The 25,962-nt window shown below is 42.0% G+C and overlaps 1 protein-coding gene across 1 annotated transcript in view; it reads left to right on the plus strand.

The window, feature by feature from the left end:
* Positions 1–15,239: 15,239 nt before the first annotated feature.
* Positions 15,240–25,962, plus strand: part of MACC1 (MET transcriptional regulator MACC1) — a 37,646-nt gene continuing 26,923 nt past the window's right edge. The window contains exon 1 of the mRNA XM_063450723.1: positions 15,240–15,327. The gene's annotated coding sequence lies outside the window, so the exon portion shown is untranslated. The remainder of the gene's footprint in view (positions 15,328–25,962) is intronic.

Genomic DNA, 25,962 nt, shown 5'->3' on the forward strand with positions numbered 1-25,962 from the left:
ATCTCATATGGGGATAGTGAATGCTTCCCTCTAGGTGTGTGTCTGACGCTGAATAGAGCTATTGACAAGCTTTCTGGCCAGGGCATCTTTGTTTCTTGTGACATTTTTAACATTCTAGCTTTTAGGGTGCCATTCATGCGTTCCACTTTGCCACTACTTTGTGGGTGGTAAGGGGTGAGAAAAGCTAGGGTCACTCCCAGAGCAGTCCAAATTTCTTTAGTCACTGTTGCTGTAAAAGCTGGTCCCTGGTCACTTTCAATAACTTCTGGTAGTCCAAATCTACATACAATTTCTGTGAGTAGACATCTTGCTGTTGTTTTGGCAGTGATGTTGGTTACTGGATAGGCTTCTGGCCAGCCTGAAAACATATCCACTATTACTAGTGCATACTCATGGGGACCACTTTTTGGCATTTGTATGTGGTCAATCTGAATTCGCTGGAACGGGTACGTAGGCTTAGCCAGGTGTTTCAAGGGCACTTTGGTTGGTTTTCCTGGGTTGCATTTTGCGCAAATGACACAGGCCTTGCAGAAGTTGTTGACCAGTGTTGTAATTCCAGGTGCTTCATAATACTTCTGTGTGAGGGCAGCCATTAAGTCTTTTGACAGATGCGCAGGTCCATGTGCCCATTAGACAACTGCTGGATATAAATTCTTAGGGAGGCAGAATCTAAAGTTGTTGTAGTATATTCCATCTTTTAGGACTGCTCCTTTCTTTTTCCATTTCTGTATTTCTTCAGGGGCAGTTGTAGCTTGCTGTTCCCGTAGGATTCTTAGGTCGGTAGGAAGAGTCTGCAAGGTAAAAATAGGAACTTCCTCGTGTCCGGACACTCCTTCATCCACTTCCTGCAATTTTCTTGCTGCTTGCTTAGCAGCCTGATCAGCCAAATGGTTGCCCTTTGCTTCATCTGTATCCAATTTCCCATGTGCCTTTACTTTCAAAATGGCCACTTCTTCTGGGAGTAGGAGGGCATCCATTAGCTCTTTGATTGCAGAACTGTGTTTGACTGGCGTACCGGCAGTGGTAAGAAATCCTCTTGTTTTCCAAATTAATCCGAAGTCATGTGCCACACCCAGTGCATATCTTGAATCTGTGTAGATGTTAGCACGCTTTCCTTCAGAGATCTTGCACGCTGAAGTCAGGGCTTGCAATTCGGCTTCTTGTGCAGACATTGTTGGTGGTAAAGATGATGACTTGATAATTTCATCTGTTGTGGTTACGGCATATCCTGTGTGATATTTTCCTTCTTCATCAGCATACCTTGAACCGTCCACAAACAGAGTAAGATCAGGATCTACTAGTGGATCCTCATGTACGGTTGGTAGATGTATTGTCTCCATTTTCATCTGTTCAAAACAGTCATGAGGTGTTTCTGGGTCATAGTCATTTACTATGACCAGATCTTGAAATTCATTTTCCAGGAAGTGAAGTGGCCATGCTTCCAGATGGTCAGTTGCTGTGTATTTGACAACGCCATTTTCCTGTAGCTGTGATTCATTCATGGTGGCCCATAATTTTGCCATGGGCCCAAGATCATTCCATGATCTTGTTTTTAACTTAGTGACAGGGACATGTGGAATGGCAATGTCCCAATGACGATACAAGTATTTGAGTTCTGAAGGTAGGTGAATCAAGACCATGCTGTTGCCTTCAGAGTCACAGTAGAAGTCTTGTGAAGTGAGTTTCACTTCCACCTGATGATAGAGCTCATCTTCATAGCAAGGTTCAGGAGTGATGTTTGGCTTGTACCACATGGTACAGAAGGCATATCCAGCTCCATCACAGAGAGGAGTTTGTCCGTCATAGAAGGATAACTTGGGATGCATCTAATTGATGGTACCAGCAAGAAGGAAAACATAGGTTTCATCCATGATAAACCCATAGTAGATACCCCCCTCAGGTAGTGGGAGAAGGGTGGACAGATTGAGAACCTGACATCTTTGTATGGTGATGTTGTCAGGTAAAAGGAGATGACATTGAAGACGGAGGTGTCTGGCAGGAGAGACATGCTTGAGTTGTACTTGGTTGATGATGGCAGAAATGTCATGAGGGGCCAAAACAACTAGAGGGTGGCCAAGGACCAGGTCTGCAGTTCTTTCACTTAGTTCTTTGGCTGCAAAGACGGCCCGAAGGCAAGAGGGGGTTCCTCTGGCCACAAGATCCAGTTGTCAGGAGAAAAATCCAATAGGCCTTTGTCTTCCTCTAGATGCATGTGCTTGGGTAAGAACTCCTGTAGCATGGCCTTGTCTTTCAGAGACAAATAACTTGAAGGGTTTGGTATAGTCTGGTAGGCCAAGAGCAGGAGCAGATGCAATACCACGTTTTAAAGTGCAGAAATTGTCATGGGCTTCCATGGTCAAGCAGAATGGGTCTGACTTGAGGGCATCATAGAGTGGTTGCATGAGTAGAGATGCTTCTGGGATCCATGCTCGGCAGTAGGAAATGAGGCCTAAAAAGGCATGTAGAGACTTTGATGTCCTTGGGGGTGGAATATCCAGTACTGCTCTGACTCTGTCACGGGTAAGATGTCTTGTTCCTTGAGATAGGCAGTGGCCAAGGAAGATAACAGTAGGTTGACAGAACTGAAGTTTGAGAAGTGAAGCTTTACATCCTTGTTCTGCTAGATAGCAAAGGAGATTAATTGAGCATTCTTCAGTTGTGGGTATGTCATCACCACAGAGCAGCAAATCATCCACATACTGGAGCAGGACCACCTCTGGATGGTCAGATTGCCATGGATCAAGAATAGAACACATGGCCTTTGCAAATTGACTTGGAGAATTTTGTGCCCCTTGGGGCATGACAGTCCATGTATACTGTTGCTTTTCATGTGTGAAGGCAAACAGGTATTGACAAATTGGATCCAGGGGTACACTGAAGAAGGCATTGGCCAGATCAATAACTGTGAAGTATTTTGCAGAAGGTGGGACCCCAGAGAGCAGAGTGTGTGGGTTTGGCACAATAGGGGTGTCCAGGACTGTTGCTTCATTCACTGCACGGAGATCCTGGACCATTCTGTACTTCTCTGGTTCTCCTTTTGGAGTCTTTTTCTTCACAGGAAACAATGGGGTGTTGCATTTTGATTCACATTTAACAAGAGCACCCTTCTCCAAGAGTGCTTTGATTTGAATTGAGATAGCTGCAGCTTGTGCTGGTTTCAAAGGGTATTGTGATTTCCTTGGTAACTTTGCTCCTGGAGTTTTACCACCACAGGTGGAACTTTTAGGTGACCTATGTCCTCTGGGCCTGAGGACCACAATTTTGCAGGAACTTTTGTCTTTAGTGAATCAGGGAAATTGGACCTCAGTTCCTTTGCATCCCCATGGGGTTCTTCCAAATGGAGCATCAGAGGCAGGGAGCACAAGGCTGAGGTGTCAGAAACAGATAGAGGCGTAGATAATTCTACTTGTCCATCTGGAGTGAATATGATAGATGCCTGCAGGCGTGAAAGGACATCAGCGCCTAACAGGTTAATGGGGCAAGTGGAGGACACCACAAAACGAGCAAGCAAGCTGGGGTAGTTGCCAACTCGTAATGGAGTTGTTAAAGGACTTTGTCTTGGTAGGCCATCCACTCCTACACAGGAAACATCAATTTTTGACAGAAATGAAGGGTCTGGCAGGTCTTGTTCTCGTAGAACACTTCGGGCTGCACCTGTGTCAACAATAAATGTAGTAGGTTGTCCTTCAATGGGTAGAGTCACAGTGGCAAGTGGCCCCCCTTGATCCCCTGAAGACACTGCCATGACAGGGGTTAATGACACAGGCTTGCCAATTTCCTAATCATCTGGCTCCTCAACAATTGGAACTGTTTTGGGGGCCTTGGGGGGCAGGAGGCTTGATCACCTTCTTGGGTTCTGGGCACTCATTTTTGAAGTGCCCTTTTGCTTTGCAATTGAAGCAGAATCCATCCTCGGGTCTAATTGCTTTGGGGACAGTGCCAGGACGGGACACCATAAGGGGAGCTGAATTGGGCTTTCTTGGAGTCTGAGCAGATTCCAGTCCCCTAGCAACTTGGAGTAATGTATCCAGAGGAACAACTCTGAATTCAGGACGTGCAGCAATGATTCCCTTGCGTATGGAGTCTTTGATGCCTAGGACAAATGAACCAGACAGCATTTGAGAATGAATCTTATTAGTAAGATCAAATCCCAAATCTGTAAACACTTGAAACAGTCTTGCATGGAACCTTTCCACTGATTCTCCTTTTTCTTGTACAATATCAGTAAGGCCAGCAGCCTGATCTGCAAGTTTATCCTTAGCCCATTCCTTTAGCTGGTTGCAGAATGCTACTCCGGAAGGGTAATCAATGTCAGTTGTAAGCAAATCTGTGCTGAGGTGGTGGGCTATGCTGGGCCAGTATGCATCTCCGGCTTTAATGGCACAAATGCTTAGTAAATCTCGCCATGCGGCGGAATAAGTCTTTTGAATTTGCACTATCCCTCGGTAAAAAGGCATTGGGTTCTTTTCTGGGTCAGGGAGTGATTTCATCAGAGCACTAGCCTGAGTAGGATTAAAAGAAACATATTTAGGAGGAGCCTGATCTCCCCGGCCCATATGTCCGAAAGGATCATCGAGGGAACAGCGAGGCAGAGGCCCCATGGCATCCGGTGAGCCCTGGTAACCATGAGAGCCGGCCTCTTCATACTCATCTTCGTATGTGACCTGGACCCCTCTGGGGAGTGGGGCCGCTAGAGGTGTCAAGACCGGGGGATATGCGGGAATCCCGGATGCCGGGGTGGCCAGTGGGTCATGAGCTCGGGGTGAGTAATCACCGGGAAGTACCGGCATTAGGGGTGCTGGGTTACTGGGGGCCGCCATATTGGAGGCGTGGAAGGAAGCTGCGTTAGGGTCAAGGGAGGTAGTGCCGGCCATGTTGGATGTGGGCACATCCGGGGTAGACTGTACCGGGATAGGCGTGAATGGGGCCTGGGGTGTGGCTAGGGAAAGGAAGTAGGGATTGTTTGGATAGGGCAGGGCCATGGGATAGGGGAAGGGGTATGGCCAGGCCATCTGGGCAGGGGCTAAGGCGGAACCTGGGGAGGGCGGGATAGCTGGGCAGGGAAGTGAAGGTGAGGAGGCGGGAACTTGGGCTGCGGGAGGAGTAGGCAGAAGGGAGGACGGAGAGAGATTAGCAGAGGCAGGTGTAGTAGGAGGGACCGGAGCGGGTGTAGTAGGATTGGTAATAGCGAGTGAGGAGTGGTTAGTGGACTGGGTGGATGCAGGTGGGAGGGTAGGATTATTGACGGAGAGAGAGCGTAGGGAAGGAATGACGGAAGAAACAGCTGGATTAGACAGAGAAGATAGTGCAGGGATGGATGAGGATGATGGGAATGATAGGGATGATGGGGGGGAAAATAAAGATCCATCAGAATTCAGGACCGGGCAAACAGGGGTTATGACGGGATGGGTGATGGGAGGGTTAGGGGTGGGGAGCATGGTCAGCTGAATGTCATTCATTGCTGACTGGACCTTAGGAATGGACATCCCCTGGGCGCCATTTTGGGGCGCTGGCTGAGGGAATGCCCCAGCAACATAATTATTGTGATATACATACAGTTTCAAACCTTTGTGATCAATTTCTTCCTCAACCCAACCTTCCTGCTGAATAGCCCTTGCTACTCTGTACCAGGCTTCTGCAGTACGAAGCAACCCATTATCTGTAAGCTTGCCTTTCTTCTCTGTCAGTAATCTACGCCAGCTTTCTGGCTGTAATCTACCACATGAAGGTACAGCAATCCTACACACCTTAGCAATTCTTTCAACTCCTTTAACCATCTCTTCACCCTCTCTGTCTTCAACTAGATCACACGCTAACCAGCCTTTACTGGGCTTATCTAACACCTGACCCATTCCCCCTATAAAAGGCGTCCCAGATATAGAGGAAGATAGAGAAACAGAGGGTCTACAATGCTCGACTGCCACGTGAGGGGTGGGTCCCTACGTGCGTCTTCCCAAAACGTAGACTAGTCACTTATTCCGCCTACCCGAGGTAGCCACGGATTGGAGTGAGGTGAGAAGTGTGTGACCAATCACTTCTCTCACAAGAGAAATAGGAGGGGAAAGTGTAAATAACACAGGAAGTAGAGTAAAAAAAAGTAAAAGTAAAGTGAAAGTAGAGACAGACACAGGAGTTTGAATGACTCCCAATTAAGACAACAATTCAATTGAAATACAGTGCATGCATCACAGTTCAAATAAATTCAACAGTAATCCCTTTCCTTTACTCATGTGGCCAAGACCCACCTCCCTCAAACTCGTAGTGTCCCCGCTCGGAGAACGACTTCCTCAAGTCTCACTACCAGCGGCCACGGAAAACAGCTGACACCGGCCCGAGATCCGTATGCCTCCCCCGTTACAGCGGTCCGATAAACGTGACCACCACTTCCCTCACTCTCGTAGCGCCCCTACGGACCCACCCGTAAGTCTCACTACCACGTGGTGATGGAGACAGCAATGCCTGCCCGAATCCACGCACCACAAATAAAATTGGAATGCCACCAGCCTCAGCACTCGAGGCTGGAGGATACCACCTCTCTGCAAGCAGAGCAATGTACACAATGAGGCTAGCTAGGCTATCAAAGTGACACCATGGGGAATCCCCAGGAAGCAATGAGTCTACACCCTTCCACAGACTCCCCCCACCTCTTTTTCCTTACTGCTGCAGCTAACCAGCACCTAAAAGAGGTAAACAGGCAAAAGAAGACCCCCAGGAAAACTTCCACAGGTCCAAACCCCTTTTTCCCTACAGCCACAGCCACGTGGCTCCTAAAAGGGGTAAACAGGCAACAGAGGACCCCCAGGCAAACACCCACAGGTCCACCCCCCTTTATCCCAAAAGGGGCAAACAGACAAACACTCCACCCGGGCACTTAAGCTAGAAACAGACCAATAAACAAACCCAGGCAACAGATAGGCAAAAATGCATGTAAACAAGTGGGTAACAATAAGGCACCGGGCAAGATATTACCTGTCTTTGATGTCCTCCCGGTAGCAGTCACAGACACTGGGACGGGTCAATCAAAGGGGCTGGAACATACCGGCTATGCTCTGCAGTAGTCTCTACCGTGTACTGGGAGGTGATCAGTCTCCTTTCTTTGCCCCCGGATTCCTCCGTCCAGCGTCTTCATAGGACGGCTTACGGCCAAAGGCCATAACCCGATGCCCCACGTTGGATGCGCCAAATTGATATAGATTGTTTTAAGCAAACAAATATGTTTGAATGTCTATCTGTTCCTGTCCAAATCTGAGATGATTAAATTGCGTATACGCAGAAGTAAATTCACACTGACACACGGAGTTCAGGTTAAAAGAACTTCGAGAAAATGTAATGGCATCTGGTTAAAAAGCGGGCTCGCAGACCCTTATAAGAGCAATATTACATCATCATTGAATATCAAGATAACAACAAATAAACATCATTAATTGGGTTAAGTGTTAAGTGGTTATGTCAATGTCCACCCATCAATATTATTAATTGGCTCAAGTACTAAGTGGCTGGCTAAGTGTCCTCCCACCGAGAGGTGGCGTCATCTTGGACACGGGTGTGGACACGATGGTTCAGGCGCCATCTTGCTTAGCACGAGGCTTTACTCGATGGGAGGGTGGCTTTAAGCGCCATTTTGAGTAGTTAGTGATGTTATATTCGAGGTCAGGTTCAAGGCTTTTTAGAGAATGGACATTTCATTAGAGCAGTTTCTCATGAGCTAGCTATGGTATACTTTGTTTCATGTTACAGGAACTTGATAATTCCGGTGTTAGTCATATCCTTCTAGAAAATACATACAATACATTCTCTTTCTAATATTCTAAATGCTGTTAGGAAAATCTGTCATATAATGAAGTTAAATGGAGTTAATGAGAAATTTTAATAAAGGTTTTAATAATTCCATAACACAGGTACATTGTCATACAAACACAGACATACATTCATACAGACAGAGGCACACACAGACATACAGACACAGACATAAAGAAACAGAGATAGGCATATAGAGACATACTTACACAATGATACAGAGACATACATACACAGACAGTCATAAAGAGATATACAGACAAGGCACACAGAGACATACATACACAGACAAACAAAGAACCCTGCACACTGATACCGTGTAAATGCTCCGGCCATCCACAGTGGTGGATGCTCTGTGTCAGGCGGACATCGCTGGATCCACCAGTAAAGTCTTCAAAAGGAATAAACGCAGACAACACTCCAATAGTAAGGATGGTATTTTTATTGGTAGGTGAACCACCCCATAGAAAGTGTGACGTTTCAGCTCATGCAATAAGGCTCTGCTGAGCCGAAACATCGCACTTTCTTTGGGGTGGTTCACCTATCAATAAATATACCATCCTTACTATTGGAGTGTTGCCTGCGTTTATTCCTTTTGAATACATACACAGACAGTCATACAGAGACATACAGACTGCAGAGGCATGATCAATACACCAAAACTGATTTTTTTAAGCTAAAGTTGTTTTGGTGATATAGTGTCCCTTTAACCCCTTAAGGACACATGACATGTGTGACATGTCATGATTCCCTTTTATTTCAGAGGTCTGGTCCTTAAGGGGTTAAAGGGACACTATAGTCACTTAAATTACTTTAGCTAAATAAAGCAGTTTTAGTGTATAGATCATTCCCCTGCAATTTCACTGCTCAATTCACTGTCATTTAGGAGTTAAATCACTTTGTTTCTGTTTATGCAGCCCTAGCCACACCTCCCCTGGCTATGATTGACAGAGCCTGCATGAAAAAAAAAAAATGGTTTCACTTTCAAACAGATGTAATTTACCTTAAATAATTGTATCTCAATCTCTAAATTGAACTTTAATCACATACAGGAGGCTCTTGCAGGGTCTAGCAAGCTATTAACATAGCAGGGGATAATAAAATCTTAATTAAACAGAACTTGCAATAAAGAAAGCCTAAATAGGGCTCTCTTTACAGGAAGTGTTTATGGAAGGCTGTGCAAGTCACATGCAGGGAGGTGTGACTAGGGACAAAGGGATTTAACTCCTAAATGGCAGAGGATTGAGCAGTGAGGCTGCAGGGGCATGTTCTATACACCAAAACTGCTTCATTAAGCTAAAGTTGTTCAGGTGACTATAGTGTCTCTTTAAGGAGATTAAGAATCAGAATTTGCCACGGATTCCCCAGTTGTAACTTGTCACGGGGAACTTTATAGTTTCATTTCTGCAATGAAGTTTACTCTCTTATGCTCATATTCTCCAAGTAATATTGATGCTGGGGATTGCAACTGTTTGAATGGCCAGTGTTTAATTCCCAGACTATTCTACCAAATGTAATCTTTTTTTAATGCAATATTTCCCTCGATACTAGAACAATGAGGGAAATCCCTGAACATGAAGTCCCACTACTTGTGGCATGTTCTGATGTTCATTAGGATACTTCTGGGCATCCTAAGATAAAGAGATGTGGATTTGTATATATAATTATTTTTTTCACGTATGACAAATACATATTTGTTAAATATAGGGATAATTAAACATAATCTTAAATATCCTGGAAATTGATAGATCTCCCTTAAATTCTTGCTTTGATGGTAGTTATGGTTCGCTCCAGTATTGGGATGGAATTTTCATGGCTGTTAATGTCACCTTGATGATTAGTTTGTTCTCAGTACATTTCAGACCATTGACATGTTGGGAAAGTAAGAATTCCAAGGGGTAGTCAACCTGGTCCCTACTGGTTTGGGATTTCAGGTGGGCGGTGGTAGGTTCTGCCAAAAATGCCCAGTGGGCCTTGATGGCCGTGGACCAAGGCCGGCAGGGGAGATCCTTTCATCTTCCCTGCCAGCCCATGCAGAGCCAACCTTGCTGTAAGCCCTCTAGGGCTGGTGAGGAGATAAAAAATCTCCCTCATTGGCCCACTGGCACTTAGTTTCAGCAGAGGGAGGGAAGGGCCTGGGAGGCTCTGTGTTCCTCCCGCAAGCAGGCTTGTCGGAGCATTGCAGCACATTACCAAGACAACGCTCCAATACAGTACTGTGCTCGCAGGAGGACAGGAGAGTCAGCCTGCAGCCGGAGGAGCTGCGGGCTAAAGTGAACATGCCACCACTGGACCACCAAAGATTCCAGCATTATGTCCCCCCACCCTGGTAATAGGTAAGCAGAAGGGAGGGTTGGACATTAAGATAAATTGGCACATCTCACCCACCTTCCCAAAAGTATAGACCCTATGAACCCTTCACACATAAACACACACTCCCCCCCTCACACACGCATTGCCCCCCTCACGCAAATCACCCTTAACACGGGCACAGCACCCTTCACACCTGCACAGCACCCTTCACACAACGTGCACCACACCCACAAAAAAATTGCACTTGCGCTATAAAATTAGTTACTGCGGCACTGGTGGACGGTAAGGAAATTTTACCATCAACAAAAACACAAAAGTGGGTGGTAGGTATTAAAAGGTTGATGGATTTCTGTAAAGAGCTAAAGAGAACAATCATGCAATTTGTTTCCAGTAAGGCTGCAAGCATGCCCGCCATTGGTTGTTTAATGTTCCAGCTTGACCACATCCTATCCAACATTTGCTAGTTGATACAATCTGAATTTGGGGCAACTGTGTGGGTGTAAGGTACTACTGTAGAAGTTCTTTATATATGTTCTGTTCTTTGTGAGTCACACAACCAGGGCCGTCTTTAATATGATTAGGACCCTGGGCAATGCATTTTCTTGGGCCCCCTGGGCCCTGCCCCTCCCACCGCCTCACCCCCCAATTACGCCCAACCCGCAATAACACTGACAGACGTACTGGCACATACACACACGGACAGACATTAAAACATTCACAGATACATACTGACACACAGTCACTGACACACAAATATATACTGGCAGACATACTGAAACACACACAGACATACATACATACACAGACATATACACTAACAGATATACTGACACACACACACAAACACATACGCTGACAGATATACTGACACACGCAGACACATACACTGACAGACACATTGACACACACACACACAGGCATACTGACATACACAGGCATACTGACATACACACACACAGACAGACGTACTGGCAGATACACACAGACAGACATTAAAACATTCACAGATACATACTGACACACACATACACTGACACACAAATATATCCTGGCAGACATACTGACACACACAGACGTACATACACACAGACACATACACTGACACACACATACACAGACATACTGACACAGACATACTGACATACACACACAAACATACTGACACACACAGACATGCACACACACACAGACCTACTGACAAACATTTAGCCACCCTCCAGGTTTTTACCTTTTCCTGGAGGGTGTTTTCCCTGGTGCAGTGGCAGGCTGAGGCAGATGGGAGTTCTCCTCTGGAACTCCCCTCCTCCCTGCCTTCCTACTTCCATGCGGCTATTATCTCCGGTGGGAGGAAGTGACGTCACTTCCTCCCAGCCGACTGCAGAACAGGAAGGGAACACCGGGCCCCTGCTGACACATGCTCCCCGGTTGGCCCTTAGTGCATGGGCCACCCGGGGAGCCTCCTCAGTGTGCGGGAGCCGCACCGCCTGGTCCATAGGGGCTGCGCAAATCGCGGGGCCCACAGAGCTGCTGCTCTGGGCCCCCCAGGATCAACTGGGCCCAGGAAGCTGCCCCATTTGCCCCGTGTTAAAGATGGCCCTGCACACAACTGGAAAGTATCTTCCCAGATACCGTGACAATCTTCATACCGAAGTTCTTCTCCAATGTCATCTTGTCAGCGGAGCTTATTTGGCTGTCTGAATTTGCCCTCTCTTCTACCCTGAGGCCAGTTACCTCAAAGCATCCCCAGCTCCTTTCATACTGTATATATGTGTGTGTATATATATATATATATACATATATATATATATATAGTCACACAAGCACACTCACAATCACACACATTCACACATACACAGTTGTGGATCTCACCAGTGTTTAGATTTATGATGCTTGGCGTGTTGACCTGCTCCAACATAGTTCCTCCTCAACCTTTTTGGCAGTCTTCCTTTGGCCTACAGTTTCTGAATAAGTTCATTCCTGGTATGCATCACAAATTACATCGCACAGAGTCTCTAATAAAGGTATTTTTTTCTTATTTCCAATAATAATAAAAACTGATGATACCCTATACTGGTAATGGCACTTGGGCACGTTTGTAGGAGTGGCCTGCTTTTATCTTCCGAGGTAGATAAAATGAGTACCATTAAATTGGGTAATAGTAACAACCCCTGGATTTTGGGCTAAGGTAACATCCCCAGGATGTACTTAAAAACCAGAGCAATCTGAATATACCTTTCCTGGTTAAATACATTATTATTATCTTGACTCATGCAAAATACCATTGATTTCACTACACTGGGCAACCTTCTATGTCATCTGAATGCATTTAGCCTGAGCCAAACCACATTGCGTATCAAAAACTAGCACCAAAGTGGCACCATCAACTCAATGCATTTCAATGGGGATTTCAGAATAAGTAACCAAGGTTTTTCTATATGAAAACCATCCTGGCTCACCCAAAATACAATTGATTGCAATACACTGGGCAACCTTCTATGTCATCTAACTAAATGCATTTAGCCTGAGCCAAACCACGTTTCATACAACAAAAAAAACAGGCACCAGAGTGGCACCATCAACTCAATGTATTTGAATGGGGATTTATGAATAAGTAACCAAGGTTTTCCAATATAAAAACCATCTGTCTCACCCAAAATACAATTGAATTCAATACACTGGGCAACCTTCTATGTCATGTGAATGCATGTAGCCTGAGCCAAACCACATTTTGTATAAAAAACTGGCACCAAAGTGGCACCATCAACTCAATGCATTTCAATGGGGATTAATGAATAGGTGAAGGGCATTGGGGTAGCCCCCGTAATTACCACATTGAATATAGGACATTATTTTATACGCTGCCATTACAGATCTTGTGGTATATTAATACCATTGATGTCATGCAAGCTATAAGTTGGCATCATATCATCGGTTATTGTTTACCATCAAGAGCTGCTAGGTTATATGTACCCTTCGTCTAAATGCCTCGTGTATCATGGTTTCATGTTCATAGTGTGGATGGCCACATTGATTGGCAATGCACCACTGCCACTTCAGAGGAGTTAAGGCAACAGAATCTCAGGTGATTCCTGAATAGCCGTATATAAAGAGCCAGTTGATTCATATTAGTGCTTGGAAATGTGTCGACCCATAAATGTTTCTCTGATGTTTAAAATAACTCCAACACTTATCTACAACTCTGCAACTGCCTATGTGCCGTGTCAATCACACCACACACACACAACAAAGATGAGTGAACTGCTCACTGGACCCCAATGTATAAAGCAGATGGGTTCCTAGTGTATTTAAAACAATGTAAATTTGGGAGAGCCAAGATGTTTTTTAAATAAGAGCACCTTGATTACTTATTCAGAAATCCCCTTTGAAATGCATTGAGTCGATGGTGCCACTTTGGTGCCAGTTTTTATATGAAATGTGGTTTGGCTCAGACTAAATGTTGTTGGATGATATAGAGGGGCCCCCAGTGTATTGAAATCAATGGCATTTTGGGTGAGCCAAGATGGTTTCATATAGGAAAACCTTGGTTATCTACTCAGAAATCCCCATTGAAATGCATTGAATTAATGGTGCCACTTTTTTAATGAAACGTGGTTTGGTTCACGCTAAATATTACTGTATGACAGAGAGGGGTCCCCAGTGTATAGAAATCAATGCCAACATGGCAAGATGGATATAGTTTAGATGGCATTGATTTGAAGGTGGCATCTTGATGCCCCCTTTAAGTGACACATGTATTATTTATTTATTTTAGAGGTGGAAGATACAATGTACTACTTTACAGAAACAAGAGTAAATTTGAATGAGCCAACTTAATTTATGTAGCTAATAAGATTGATTATTCTTTTTATTGTTTTTTATTATATCAGAAATGTGTAGAAATATGGCTTGCATATGAATACTGTATTAATCAATTAATAATTATATTGCACAGTTCATAATATTTACATACATTTTGAATAAATAAAAAAGTTAGATGAATAAGAAGCTATCTTTTATCACTGAACAAGAAGCTCACCGAATAAGAAGCTATCTTCAGCCTGCGAATAAGAAGCTGGCCGAATAAGAAGCTAACTTCAGCAGAGCCTGCGAAAAGGAAGCTGGCCGAATAAGAAGCTAACTTCAGCCTGCGAATAAGAAGCTGGCCGAATAAGAAGCTAACTTCAGCCTGCGAATAAGAAGCTGGCCGAATAAGAAGCTAACTTCAGCCTGCGAATAGGAAGCGGGCCGAAATAGAAGCTAACTTCAGCCTGCGAAAAGGAAGCTGGCCGAATAAGAAGCTAACTTCAGCCTGCGAATAAGAAGCTGGCCGAATAAGAAGCTAACTTTAGCCTGCGAATAAGAAGCTGGCCGAATAAGAAGCTAACTTCAGCCTGCGAATAGGAAGCGGGCCAAATAAGAAGCTAACTTTGACATCGTTTGAATGTATGCCTGGACAGCAATCTATACAAACAATTCCTTTTTTGATCCTTGATGCATGTGCTAAGTACGTCTTCCATGTTTCAGATAAATATATGTAAACAAAATTAACTTGGAAGTGAAGGGGTTAAATCCATAATAGTTATATATTACATTTAAAATAATTTAAAGCCCTCTGCAGACAGTATATTTGCATTATGCTGTTTTACTACATTGAATGCTGGCTTATTCTCAGAGAGTTAATACAAAATGCATTATCAGTTCTAATCACTATTTATTTATAATATGGAATTCAGTGTTCAGAAAAAGGAATATAATTAAAAAACAAACAAAAACAAACAAAACTAAAATAGTCTAATAATGAACTCTGCTTCCTCAACTTACTGGAAAGTAAATATAAAACGTGACAAATAGTAAATATGAATTTCACCCATCCCTGGTACCTCCTTCTACCGAAACTGATTCTCTGGTTTCAGGTATAAGCTCAGCTAGATCTCTAAGGTTTCTGGGTAATGTATTTCCACTGTTTATTGCAAGCATAAGATAATTCCAGTTCCAGCACTTCAACTCCCAGAATGCATCATGCAACAGGCATGTCAATGAGTAAAGGACAAGAGGCAGGGCAAGGTGTGTCTAACTGTGGTAATACCTGCTAAACAAGGTAACACTTGTCATTACCTTCTGCAGTCTTATTGCAGGCTTGTCCAAACAAACAGGAGTAACAGAGTGCTCACAAGAGGAATGCATTTCTGCACCTGATTTGAAGACTTTTCTTGAAAGGTACTGTGGTTTTCATTATTTAATTTATTAATTTAAAAAATATATATATTTATAGGACTGGAAATAAAAATATAAAATTTAAAATGCCCTCATTTTAATGTTCCATATTATAATGGGATTTCATGGACATTGGGATAAATAGTGCATAGTGCACTTCACAGTCTAACTTTCAACATCATTGCAAACTTATTTTTTGTTTGTGTGGTTATACATTGCATATGATTGTTGAACAGGATACAAATATATTCTAAAATATCATGTATAGAACCGTACAAGACAGTCAATTGAGTATCTTTTTAACATAAGATACTCAATTGATTTAACTCTGTGGATTTACAATGCACACCCAAGTTGTTGTGACAATGCTAAGCTTTACTTTTTAATATCCCTCCAAGATGAAAATTGAAAGTATATTAATGTAAAAACACACATTTCTTTTCTGGTAATTTAAGATATAAAAATGCATCTGCTCAAAACGTGACTTATATGAAAATATCAAAACTATTTCTGTTTTATCATTGATGTTCTAGGGCAGGCATAGGCAACCTTCGGCACTCCAGATGTTTTGGACTACACCTCGACTGATGCTTTGCCAGCATTATGGGTGTAAAAGCATTATGGGGATGTAGTCCACAATATCTGGAGTGCCGAAGGTTGCCTACCCCTGTTCTAGGGCATTCAAATACCAGTCCTCAAGCTCCAGATGACTGTAACTTCCATCAGTCTTCCCCAGCCAAATATTTATCAAATAATGAGGTTAGGTCCGGTTAAATAACTAACACGTCAACATGTAAAATACACTCTTCTGTAACAATGTAGGGGTTTGTTTGGTTGTCCAGAATATTCTGAACTGTATCAAACTGCAATACTGTGGCTAAAAAAATTGGATTTCGATTTTTACAATTTGTAGTTTGGTGATTATATCCCTATAATGCATGTTGTGTGATGCATTTGTTCCTTACATATGGGTTTAATTTTTCTCCAATTTCATGGTACAAAATAATTTTCAGTGCAATATTGACACACATATAGAATATGCAATAAATCGGTGATTGACTGCAGTGGAGAGAGATGCTCTAGTTTTTAGCTTCAAAATAGACATAGTATAAATGCGAGTTTTGATGCATTGGTGTCATCTTGCTAACTGATAGACCATGATTCACACTGCTTCAGTCTGCATATGATACATTTGGTGTAACTATCAGTAGTGGAGGCTGTCAGTAGTGGAGATTTGTGAGACCATTAGTTTGTAAGTGGCTTTAATTCCTGAAATATCTGCTGTTGTACAGATCCATTAGGACAGCAGAATCTGGACATAGTTCACAGCATATAACAAGGTCCAGATTGTGCAGGGCAGGCTCCAAAGTTCAGACCGAAAGCTGCAAGAGTGCTAACATACAGACCCTGATTATTAAAAGAAAATGTCTCCAATACTTAAAACCAGGGCCCAGATTTTAAAAATCCAAACTATTTGTCTGCTAACAGCAGTAGCAGTCAAAAGGCAAAAAGTTTCTACATATATATATATATATATATATATATATATATATATATATATATATTTCATCTTGGCAGCCAGCTTAAGGATTTAGTGCTGTGGAGGCTGGCCAGCACTTGCTAGCCGGCCAACACATTAAAAAGTAGAAATAAATATGTAAAAATGCCAATCGGTGTTCATATGAGCCCCATATAATATATGGAGAAGTAAAACTTGCCTAATGATCCACCCGCTATGCTGCAAGTAGGATCATATCTACTAAACAGCGAGAGGTCAGTTGCTGCTTAATACAAGTAAAAACTAGCTACTGCGTAGCCTTTGGAACCTAGTCATTAAGAAACCCCCCATGGACATGAAACTCGGAAATTTAAAAAAAACAGAATGGGGGGTGGAGGGGAGGGGGGACATTTGCTGGGGGAAGAAACTAAATAATGAAAAGTGGACAGGTCACTGTCCACACCTGACGCCATCTGGTTGGGGTTCTATAGGAAAATATGGGGATTTGCTAAAGTCCCCCACCCCCTCCCATGAGCAGCAGATGGGGGCTATTTATGTAATTTGAGCATCTGCTTAACTGTACTCTAACCAAAGATTCTAGGCTTATTGTGAATATAGTTATTTATATTGGATTTTTATTAGATTTGATTTGCTTTATAGTCCGCTCCAACTTTGCATTTTTTAAAATATATTTTTAATGATAAAGCAGCAATGACTGCATACCTTTTCATATAGCTTGGCTGAAGACAAACCTCCTATTAAAGGGACACTGTAGGCACCCAGACCACTTCAGCTAATTGAAGTGTTCTGGGTGCAGTGTCCCTTTTACACCTAGTGCTGCTATGTTAAACATTGTAATTCCAGTGAAACTGCAATGTTTACATTGCAGCACTAAGTCAGCCTTTAGTGGCTGTCTACCAGACAACCACTAGAGGGTTTCCTGGATTGAAACAGACCTTTGGATGTCCTCGAGTTTTGCATGATGACACCCAGCATCAGATTTTTTCCCCATAGGAAAGCATTGATTCAATGCTTTCCTATGGGAAGGTATAATGCGCATGCGGCACTTGCTGTGCATGCGCATTAGTTAAAAAGGGGGTTTTAACACTTTATTTACCTGGGCAGATGGGCGCGAAGAAAGGGGGGGGGGGGGAAGCGATAGTGCCAGGAATACAGCTTTGTATTCCTGGTACTTCTGGTATCCCTTTAACAGACATTGTGATAGAGGCATTTCAGAAACTGCCAGAGCAAATGTTGTAGTTCTGCAACAGCTGTGAGTCCTTTTGTGCACACTTAGGCTGAACTTAACCTGGGTATGATAGTGTATTTCTTCAAATGTTCTGCACTCTTATACCGGAATACTACTCTGTATATTTACTATTCGTGCAAAATAATGAGGTTCTTCTGAAATGACTCATCCAAAATCTTTTTTGTTTTGGAGGATTTTGGTTACGTCCATGTGGCATTACAGTTTGGAAACATTTTGCAATCCAGGAAAAAGGATTCAAGCAAAACAAATGGGCACAAAAATCAGCTTATCCGTGTACTGCAAAATATAAATATAATGTACACATTGCCATGCCTTTTGCTGCGTGGCTTTTATTTTCTCTCTATTGGTAACTTCTCACTTCTGTACGTCCATTGTTTATTTCGTGATTTGTCCATATGCTGTTTCATCATTCACAATTTTCAGACGAGTTGCCTATTGCCTAAAATTAGGACAAATCGCAATTTGTATATATATCCGTTAGGCGAGCTGCTCAGTGTTTGCTGCATAGAACATAGGTTTATGAAATACAAAGCAACAATTAGTACTCCCAGGTAGATTATTTATTGCACCATCAAAAGAAATGACCTTCGAAGAAAGTCTTGGAAGTATCTACCAAGAATTATAAGCTTTTTTTCTGGATTTCTTCACTCTAGAAATCTAGCGATAGTGACATGGTTTTACTCTGAGCATGCTACTCTCGACATATTATTTGCAGTATTGCATGCAGTGGGATATAGGAATAACTAATGGCTATGAATGTGTGTGAGAATTGTGTGGGATGTCTGTGAGTGCCATGGGTGATGTATATCAAATGGGATTTGCTAACGCATAAAATATTAAGGTGTAAATTGGAGGGAATTCAGAGTTTGAAAGCTTAAGCCAAAATTAGCCAAAATTTTTTGAAAAAAATTACCCACTGTTTCCATTTCAGCTATTTTAGTCTACAATTTGAAATTCACTGTGAACTCTTAACAATTCATTTTTTCGTTTTGAGCCCTGTTGATCTCATTCTCTGATAGTGTCATTGACTATTTTGCTAGAAAGGCATCAAATGTATCTTGGCACCCATGAAGAACCTGGGTAAATTTAACATTATTCTGGTCAGTGCCAAGCCCATATAATACTCAAACATATGCCAGGCAGGAGGAGGTAAGATCCATATCTGCTCTCAATTGTCTTTCTAGCTTCAGCCTTATGTATGTGACTGCATGTGGTCATGCAATATCAAGTTTATCTGAGCCAATTTGTGACATTGTCACGTGCATGACCCATACGCTCCAGAGATAGGGAATGACTCAGAAAACGTCAGACTTGGTATACAATGCCTGGCAGCCAAGTACAGCAATTAGGCTGACTGTGAGCAGGGCTTTGAGGAAAAAAATAAATTAAATAGGGGCAACTTCTGGTCGCAAATCAAGAAAACACAGATTTGAAGCGTGTCTAAGGAGGTGCTGCTCTGAGTCCTATGGTATATGGGACTGAGATTAAGAAATCTCAGCACCAGTGACAGCTGGTGGCATTTCAAGTTGGTGGGGCACTAGACTGGACACAGGGATTTGACTTGGCCCCATCAGAGCCCAGTAGACTGGCTAAGGGTGACTTTTTTGCTGCCTGTTTGCTGCCCTAATGAGCTCCATTAAGAAACAATAGGGGCCGTAACAGTGAAGTAGAGTTTAATTCGATGTTTGGGACATCGCCCAAAAATCTGATTTTTTATTTTATTTTTTTTCTTACTCTCCCTAGCAACTAAAGAGGGGTATAGCAAGGTGAACTGCAGTGCTAATATTTAAAAGGACATTTTATCACACATACACATAATAATGGTGTTAGTTTACACTAAAAAGTTTAAAAACCCCACAGAAAGAAAAGAATGATATAGTTTGTTTGTGTATTATTGCAAGAAAACTGGTGGGACGTTACCCCAGCTGACGCTATGGATGAACCTCACTACTCTTCCTATTACAAAGCAACAAAGTGCCCTATCCCATATATAAGTTAACACAATATATTTAAGACCATTAAAGATAATCACAGTTCTCCTATTAAAAGCTGATAGTATATGGGTTTAGCATGGCATGGATAATCTTGGTGACCTGTCTGTCTCATTAATGTTTCTTCAACTTTCAGCAATTATATCCAGGGCTTTTAAAATTCACATTGCTTTTGGTTATTGCATATATTCGAAGTAGCAGGAAAACAGTTTTTTCTTTAGAAAGTAACCGTGCAGCATATACCCTTATATAGTAATTGAAATAATTACCATGTTTGACAAGTGTTGATCTTCTTCTAGCTTAAACTGCGATGTCTGTTTGTTTACCAAGAACATACGCAGAAACCACACCTGTGTGAAAAATGTGACTCACAATGAAGCCCAAATGCCCTAAAGCATGGTAATAAGGATTCCTAAATGTTTGTTTGAAACACAGTTACGTTAAAAACAAACAAAACAGATATGTTATGGTCAAAACTAATGATGATTTTTAACAAAGAAAAAGTATAGAAATCTAGATTCAGTGCATAGTGTCAGTTACATGGATCATTTTGTGTTCCACTTAATATCTACAGGGTTATTCAAAAAAATAAGAATTCAATGTGAATTCAAAGTGAACTTTAAATTTTATGTTAAAACAGGTAAGTTGGAAAAATGATCTAAGTCGGCTATGCTTTCAGTTTGGCTGATCTGGTCCTAATTTAAAATTCACTTTGAATTCTCACCTTAGTGAATAACCCTATTGAGATTCTCTATTGCAAAGATGAATGAAATTATGATTTACTACACAAATATTTTGAGTTTTCGGCAGTGTTTTAATCAATCATGTTTTAAAGGCTCTCTAACTTTCTAATTTCAGGCATAAACAGAGCAAAAACAGCTTCTATGTGTTTAGAACTAGAGATGTCCCGAACTGTTCGCCGGCGAACATAGCTTGTTCGTGGTCGCCGCGGTGGGCGAACATATGCGATGTTCGGTCCACCCCCTATTTGTCATGGAGGTGGGAGGGCCTGGGAGGGAGGGTCTGCTGCTGATTGGCTGGAATGTGTCTGCTGACTGTGAGGTACAGGGTCAAAGTTTACTCAATGATGACGAATAGGGGGCGGACCGAACATCGCATATGTTCGCCCGCCACGGCAACCGCGAACAAGCTATGTTCGCCGGCGAATAGTTCCTGGAGAACTGTTTGGGACATCTCTATTTAGAACCTCTAGAAGGGTACTCTTTAGAATTGCAAGGCATTATGGTTAAGTTAACTTCTACAATATCTGGGTATCTACTGTTTGCTCACGCTTTCTGGATAAAAAACTTGACAATTGGTGCATTCGCTAAATTATGGTGATAAATTCTAAGCCTATGCAAGTTGGATTTTTCCTCCCAAGTAAACTATTTTGGCCTGAATATGTGAAATTTCCTTGTCATGTCTCCACAATTCCCAATTTAGAGACTTATATATCTTTACTACACCTCCGATCTATAGCCATCTTTTTAGTTGTTTGAAAGAAGTCCTGTTACTTGATTAGATGTATGTTTTATTATTTGATTTCCAATTGTTGGTTATTAAAATCTTCGTACTTAAACATATAGTCAGAAGGATTAGTAACCTACTCGATTTGGATAACGTAATAGGCTTAATCCCCCACATTTTTTTTTCTTCTACATATGTTCGTACAAGACATCTAAAAGCAGTAGTGGTTATGGTGGCTGATGTAACATTTTAATTTAATTATTCTTACTAATTATACATTACCACTTTGCGTCTGAGAACCCAAGTAAACTGTAGAATTTGAGGTTCTAAAATAGATTTTTATACTGTTATATTACAGAATTGACATTAATTTATACTGTTATATTACAGAATTGACATTAAAAGGCATCTATTTGGTTTCTTCTGGAATTAGTGAAATGCATCACATTATATATATATATATATATTTATTTATTTATTTATATATAAAAAAATAAAAATGTGATGCATTTCACTATATATATATATATATATATATATATATATATATATATATATAGATATATATAGATCGGAGTATACATGCTGGCTATTCCACTTATGGCTCAGCTTGACACTGCCAGCAACTGACGAACAGGAAATAGAGCCACTTACTCAGTCGTCCAAGATTAGCCATCAGATTGTTGGCAATACCGTTATTAATGCAATTCTATTTACTTTGTCAACATCAAGATTATGTACATTTCCAAAAATAGATCTTTTGTAATTGCGTTGTTATTACATAGCGAATGTGTCAAAGGTCAGTTTCTAAAGAATCTTAACTATCCGTATTATAGCAAGGATTTGCAATAGCATCAGTTATTGACTTTATATATCATACAGAGTTCTTCTTACTAAACAGGAAAAAGTATGATGCTTAAATAGTGTTAACCTGCAGGAATTGAGAAATATGACCCACCCTGATTGTTTGAGGGGGCTCGAGTTATGGTAACACACACTTAAAGGGTCACTCTAACCTTTTTTCTGAAATCCTGTTTGGTTTAACAGAACACTACAGGGCCAGGAACACACATATAACCCTATAGTGTCAAAACCACCATCTAGCCCCCTTCCCCCCCTAAATATAGTACAAATCTGACCTTTATTCCAGTCTGGTGGCACTGCCCCTGATCTGCCTGCTTGACTGACATCATCAGAAGTGCTGATTTAAGCAAATCAAAATGCTTTAGCATTGGATTGGCTGAGACTGTCAAGGAGGCAGATCAGGGGCAGACCCAGTACAAGCCAAATAAATGCATCTCTTTGAGGAAAGTTCAATGTCTCCATGGAGAGGGTTGAGGCCCTGAATGGCAGTTCTGCACACTGTGCAGCACTGCCCCAGGAAGCACCTCTAGTAGTCATCTGAGCAGTGGCCAGTGGAGTTACCCCTAGGTCGTAATGTAAACACTGCATTTTCTATTAAAAACAGTGTTTACTGCAAAAAGCTTAAAGGGAATGATTATACTCACCAGAACAAATACCATAAGCTGTAGTTGTTCTAATGACCATAGTGTCCCTTTGTCCCTACTTGGCATTCTTTACTAGGTCCCCTCTTCTTATAAAGTGTCAGGATCTTACCTGGTGTGTAGTCCAACGTGCAGAGTTATACTCTCACCCTTGCAAATAATCACAGACCCAGGTGACCAGGCAAGAGGCCACCTGGGCTGTGAGTCTGTGCACGGGGGCTGTGCAGAAATAGTGCTCCAAGTCGCAGTGCAGGCAAGGATATCCAGAAGAGTAGTTGTGGAAAGCCAAAGTCAGGGGAAGCCAGAGGTCAGATGATCGAGGAAATACGCCAAGTTCAGAATCAGTCTGAGAGAACACTGGATCAAGATACGAACAACAGGAGCCAAACAGTAGAACCAGAGAAAATGAACTGACGAAGTTCCCAGGGCAAGGCAGTGCTTATATATCCAGCTAATAATGATCTGCTTCAGGTGTGCGAGATAGACATGAGGAGCCACGAGTTAAGTTCAGCCTCCAGTGCTGGAGATAAGGCAAGGCTGGACATAGGCAAAAGCATAAATAGATGGGTGGCTCAGAGGAAAGAGAGCAGGATCAAAGCAGCCAGAGTTCAAATCCCCTGAAGCCACCAGCAAGATAAGCACACCTGGCCTTCCACATGTCACAATAGAGATCGTGACATAAAGTTACACTGAATCCAGTGCTGGTTGAAGATCCCAGTGCTGCCTTTCACACCTTCATCTGTCAGTGGTGCCCCTTTCATTGTCCAGTTGAATGCTTCCCATTGAGAAGCATTTGATTGGACCGTTTCACTGACTCAGAGTGCATACAGGGGAGGAAGGGGATAATTAAAAAAACGGTAAACAAATATCAGGCGGGAGGGAGCGTACAGAGGGATGTGTCCCTTTGCACACGGTGCTGGTAGCGCTGCCTACGAGGGAGAATCTCCCTCGTATCTCCCCTACATCTGTTGCCAGCGACTAGACCTCAGCACAAAAGTGCAACTATCTCTGTATGTGCAGCATTTTTAAGCTCCTACCACCATGACCACCTCTAAAAGCAACAGTGGTCATGGTGGTTGGAGTAACCTTTTAAAGATGTAATACAGCTTTAAAAATATGTTTGGTTTATTTAGCTGTGAGATGGATAACTGCCTTTCTATTGTAAGTTCAGAAACTGACTTATATGCTTAACCTTGCAAAGCTGCAGATGGCTTTTTCCTAAAAGGGGGTGGAGGAGTATTTATAGCTAAACTAGGCTCTTGAAATTTATTGAAGAATGTATATTGCACCTGCTGTTTTACAAGAACATAAGCTTTAAAAAGGAAAAAAAAACTGCAAATGCAACAAAAAGTATCTGACACTCCATAAAATCATATGTCTTCTGATCTGCTCTATGGAAGATTGGAACGAGTGGATTCCATATGGTGTCATTGTTATACGTTTGGGAGTGCCATACTTGCCTTTGTTTAGAAATAATAAAGAAAAATACAAATACATAGTAGAAAGATCTAAGCATGTATGTTGCAAGTCCTGTATGGCAACAAAAATAATGACACTTTTTATGAAATGGTTCGATCTCTATAGAACAAAAGAGAAAGATTGTCTAAATGATCTGTTACGTGATGCATTAGGAAACTAAAGGAAAAATACTATAAAGAAAGGTAAAAGCGATATCCGTGTTCTTGTTTTTTTTCTTTTTATAAGAAAAATATAATGCTAATATGGAAGCCGTTAAGTCAGTGTAAATAGAGAGCAGTGGGTATCGGAATGTAGCGTGCTCAGATTGCAACATTGGAGTAGGACTGGATTATATAGTGTATCATTTTACCTAAGATAAAAGTTACCATCACAGGTTCTTAGCGTGAGAAGGGACGAGCCAAGGGTTGTGACACCAGGGTGCAAGTTTAGATTTGGTGCCAATGTGGACATGGCTAAATTAACACTCAATTTGGCAGACATGAATAAAAAGAAAAAATTGACAGGGTTGTATACACTAAACTCCATATTGTATCAAATTAAAACCTATACTATAAAATTCAAGTTAAAATAATTAAGCTTTGGCTATTGCCAAGTTGGAGAATTTTTCCAGATCAGATTTTTCTGCCCCAGTTTTACCATTCATAGGGACACTATAGTCACCAGAGAAACTACAGCTTAATTTATATGTTCTGGTAAGTATAGCCAGTGCTAACAGGCATTTTCCTGTAAACACTGCCTTTTCATAGAAAAGGCAGTGTTTACAGTGCTGTATAGGGAAACCTCCAGGGTAGTGGATGCATGGAATAGCCTTCCAACTGAAGTGGTAGAGGTTAACACAGTAAAGGAGTTTTAGCATGCGTGGGATAGGCATAAGGCTATCCTAACTATAAGATAAGGCCAGAGACTAATGAAAGTATTTAGAAAATTGGGCAGACTAGATGGGCCGAATGGTTCTTTTCTGCCGTCACATTCTATGTTTCTATGTTTCTATGTTTCTCCAGTGGCAGTCACTCAGACGGCCACTAGTGGTGCTCCCTGGGTCAGTGCTGCAAAACGTTTGGCTCCGCCCTCGCCTCCTTGGCTGAGATCATCAGAATTGACTATCTCAGTGAATCCAATGTTTTTCTATCTGTCAGCAAAGGAGGCGGTTCGGTGCAGGGTAAGCGCAGACAGTACTGTGCAGCGCTGGGATAAAGGTAAGTTTTTACTGTATTTAAGGGGGGCAGGGACATAAATAGTGTTTGTAACACTATAAGGACAGCAATGAAGGTTTGTATTCCTGACCCTATAGTGTTCCTTTAATTTGATACAACCTGAAAATGTGTGACTGTAATTTTACTCTAATGAGGATCTCCAATAGTGACCTGAAGATATCCAGCCTGTACTATGGAGCAAGATCCAAGATGCACATAAAACACAAAACAAAGA

The sequence above is a fragment of the Pelobates fuscus genome, chromosome 4, assembly GCF_036172605.1.
Source record: "Pelobates fuscus isolate aPelFus1 chromosome 4, aPelFus1.pri, whole genome shotgun sequence".
Taxonomy (NCBI): Eukaryota; Metazoa; Chordata; class Amphibia; order Anura; family Pelobatidae; genus Pelobates; species Pelobates fuscus.